The 4,481-nt window shown below is 37.5% G+C and overlaps 1 long non-coding RNA gene across 1 annotated transcript; it reads right to left on the bottom strand.

The window, feature by feature from the left end:
* Nucleotides 1–346: 346 nt before the first annotated feature.
* LOC108170617 (uncharacterized) lies at nt 347–4,251 on the bottom strand. Its single transcript, XR_011581516.1, has 4 exons — nt 4,050–4,251; nt 3,733–3,775; nt 1,501–1,590; nt 347–922 (listed from the first exon to the last, which is right to left on the bottom strand). It is a non-coding gene; the product is annotated as an uncharacterized lncRNA (long non-coding RNA).
* Nucleotides 4,252–4,481: the final 230 nt, after the last annotated feature.

Here is a 4,481-nt window from a genome sequence, read left to right as displayed (position 1 = left end):
AAAAACCTGTGCCCAACGCCCTAAATTTTTTTGTCATTGTGTAATAGAGTAAATGCTACAAATCTCATGATCTGGGTTAATTTGAGCATATTTTTGCCATGTACATTATGAATCTTAAAAAAAGAGGACAATTGTTTTGTTTTTAGTACCTGCTAATATAAATGAAAAGATAAATACATATCCTAATTCAAATGAAATTGGGCTTGGTGTATAAAATGGTTTTACCACTTATTTTCCCTCCAAGATTTTGTCTAGTTACAAAAACAACCTCAATTCTGTTAGAACACAGAGCAGGCTCCACAAGTATTCCAAGTTTAAACAAGAAAACAAGAAACAAATCAAGAGGTACAAAAAGGCCAAAAAATTTCATCGAGCTACATATGTTTTTATTTTTGTTTTTCTTTTACAAAAGTCATATTACGGGAGGGAGATACACAAACACAGAACCTCGAATGTGAGGGTAAACTGGCTTAACCACTATTAAAGGAGGCAGTACAACTAGAAGTCCCTTGCATCTCCATTTTCTTTAGATTGAAATGTTTTTGGGATTAACCCAAAAAACTCACATGGATTTCTACCCATATGTTCTTTTAAACGGATTTTTTTTTTGGGGATTGGACCAAATTAATATTGTTATAAATATTTGTTACAGGGGGACCAAGCATCAATTGTTGGGGGTGCCATAAACTTTGTGAAGGAGCTAGAGCAAATTTTTCAGTCCATGAACAGCAACAAGAGGAGCAAGCAACAGCCTTTGGCTGACTTCTTCACCTTCCCACAATTTTCAACTCATGCAACACAGAATAACAACTCAGCAGGGGTCCAAGCAAATGGGTCGAATACAACTCAGTGTAACAACAACCAGTGGGCAGCAGCAGACAGAAGTGACCATGGTATGGTCCCGAGGGTACATGTTCTTGTACTGTCAACACAACATCATAAATACGCCAATCCTTTGTCAACTTCACAACATTAACTATGGAAATGGTACATTAAATTACAATCTTAAGGTGGCAATCATAGTGCATATAGACTTCACTATGAACAAACAGTTTGTATGATAAAAACCACAAGAAGACCGCCTCCTTTATTGAAATTGCTATCTAGGAAAAAAACTTGTAGTTCAAACTTATTCATCGGAAACATAGCATTCAACAGGAAAAGAAGCTATTGTCATCCAATTAAACATAGTTCAAACTTGTAGTACACTCCTTTGAAGATATTGTCATCCAATTAAACATGTAGGACACTGGAATTGGGGATCTTTACCACCTAATTAAAGAAGTGTATTTCTAAAGTTAAATTCATACGATCAAATATCAAACAGCCATGAAGTTTTACAAAATGGTGGGTCCTTTTTTATATTGCCTGAACAGTTTGATTTTTCTATAATATCACAGAAGTCATATTCACAGAGATGCAACGCAAACTTTCACACATCCAAGGACTACATTCAATAGATCCATGTCGAAAATTGATCTATGGGTTTAGGAATTATACCTTCTTCTAGACTTGAGGGTTTTCAGTCGTTTGTTACTTGTTTTCCCTTGGGTTCTGAGCACTGGCCACTTCCGTTTATGCTCCTCTTCTCTGCAACCAACAACCACAGAATATTGCAGTTCAGAATCAACCCCACATGGTACAAAACATTCACATTGTAATATCATGGTTGGGCATTGACAGGACATATGGAATTGCTTCCTGCCTATCTCCAATGCCATTCAAACAAGGTGGTCCGAGGAAGGTAAAAGGAAATCAAAAAATGCAGAAACAAAACCAAACAGAGGATACGACTTCGAACATAACCACAAACCAGATTCTTTCATCACTTGTCACGTGAGATATAGCAAGGCTTAGTTGTGAAACCATGGTCGCAAGGCTTAATTATAAAGCCATCATAGTTAACAAGTAGTATTTTCCTGTGAATGAACAGAGTTGTGAGTGTTTTTTATTCACTTTAAAAGGAGGGGTGGGCGGGAGGTGGGTATATGAATCCAAATGCATTCAGGATGCATGCTAGTTAACCCTCCTGCCATATAGAAAGTCCAAAGTATGAAAGGACACGAAATTTTCAGATTAGCTGCTTATAAGAACAACTATGGAAATTCATTGGGTACACATTATAACTCAACTTGTATGCAATTGCTCCCACTTTCATATACTTCCCAGTGGCACAAAAGTAGAGTACATTTTATGCCAACTAAAAATGTCTAATTCATGGCCCATGCACCAGTAAAGACAATCCTTTCACTAGTCATCTCTCCTTGTTATCAGAAGAAATCTTTACGCCTCTCACAAAGAATCAAACAAACAAATAAAATGAGACCAAAGACGAAAATTCTTGCAAAAGTTTCTCTAAAAGCTGAATGAAGATATTCAGAGTTTCCACTGTAATCCAAACTCCATAAGCCCTATAAAATAGGCCAGGATTTTAATGTCAAACATGCCTGGTAATACAGATCTCCTTATATATGCCTTCAGACTAACACCTAATTTTCTCATAATCTCATATAAAGAGTGCATAACAAAAATTTCTTCAACTCACATAAATTCTCATCCAAACAATTCACAAACATCCAACCCTACATGAAATTTAATAAAATAAAAAAGAGAAACTAGTAAAGATTCGTGAACCAAGAACATAAAAACGAAAAACCACACAGATTTATGCTAACATAACAGAGATGGAAGTATGTGTTCCTTCTGCAAAAGAAACTTGTCGATTTTATGGCCAAGCATGGTTTCTGAGTTCGGATTTGAATGAATAGTTGAAATATGAAAACCCCAAATTCTAATCTCAATTTGACCCAAACATCAAAACCCTAATTTGTTCAAGTGCAGAGGTCTATGATTGAAAATTTCTCAAACCCAAAACAACAAAATCAAATAAAGCTCAGTAACATCACGATCTTCAAACAAATCAAAGAAATAAATCGAAGTTTCGAAGTTTACCTGACAACTCTGAGCAGATAAGGGCGAGTAGATGCAGATGAGGGAAGACAAAGAGATGAGGGTGAGGACGACGACGATGAGGGAGGCAAGGATGACGATAAAGGAAGACGCAGAGATGAGGACCAACGACTCTCTCGTGGTTCTCTCTATCAGAACGGCGAAGGGCTTACGAGTCCACCCGAAATTGGGGATCCCCGTTAAGAACGCGTAAGGAGGTCTTTAATCCGAGCGAGTCCGACCTAAGCTCATTAAACCTAATCCTGGAGCACACCAAACAACGGACTACAGTCTAGTCCAGTCCAATCCTGTCTAATCCGGTCAAACAAACGGGCGCTAAATGGACAACTAAAAGAAACCTACTTCTCTGCCACGTGAAGATTGAACTAAAAGAAAAAAAGGAAGTTCAAGCCGTCCCAAATTCACAGGGAAGGAAAAGCTTGTTGTCAAACTTCCCAAATTATTTGGGAAACTCATTCACATGGCAACCTTTGCATTAACACCCAAATAACTAGAAGACAAATCAAAATTACAAAAGATTTTTGGAAAAGCATCACTTTGTACAAGTGTTCATGAGAAAGGATGGCAAGTATCAAAGACAACACATGGATGGGAGCACAAAAGGGGTGACCAATGTCTACCGTCAAGACCAATCAAATAATTCTCTACATGGAAACAAAGATGCCGGAAGGTGATAATTACACCTTAACGCACCAAAAACTCAATCTAGTATGGCAGACATGAAGAGTGCGTTACTACAAATTTCAGAGGGGCAATTCTCACCTTTGGAGCCATGAATCAACAACTGTTTTCAACAAACTCGGTACTGCAAAATAGTTGTCCAACAGCCATGTCAAAAACTAAGACAAAGTGATACTGAAAGCTACTGATGATAAAGGAAAAGTTCAAATATATTTAGACTACGGAAGCTACCAACATCAAATTTAGACTACAGAAATTTAGACTACTGATGAGCAAGAGAACAATGCAGCAGAAAAATGAAAGAGTTTATGACCTGCACATGAGGAAGCCTTTGCGATTTAAGGGGGGAAATAATGGTAAATTGAAAAAATTTGAAAAGGATATGAACTCCAACAAACCTTTACCCATTCTCACTTGGAAATCAACGGTTACACAATCCAAATGGAGGTTCGAAAGCCCAAGTATATCGGAATTGATTCTTGCTTTTGGAGGAAAACCACGTGTCTTGGAGCCAAGAAAAAAAAAAGAGGAATTTTTGCTGAAAGCCATCTCGCAAGAGGGGGGTGTGAATGAAATCTGCACCTCATACCTCACGTGGAGAAGAAGTGGGGTTATTGAAATTGGAAAGTCAAAGTTGTTGAAATTGGAAACCCTTAAAGTCACATAAAAAATAGTGAAACTTGCTGTCAGAAAACTTGGGTCAAATTTGTAGTCAAGTACCTCACATGGAGAAGTGAGGTTATTGAAATTGGAAAGTCAAGTTGTTCAAATTGGAAACCCTTAAAGTCGCATAAAAAATAGTGAAACTTGCCGTCAGAAAACTTGGGTCA

The sequence above is a fragment of the Malus domestica genome, chromosome 05, assembly GCF_042453785.1.
Source record: "Malus domestica chromosome 05, GDT2T_hap1".
NCBI lineage: Eukaryota > Viridiplantae > Streptophyta > Magnoliopsida > Rosales > Rosaceae > Malus > Malus domestica.
The sequence above is the reverse complement of the archived record's forward strand: the minus strand, read 5'-3'. Positions and strand labels throughout refer to the sequence as shown.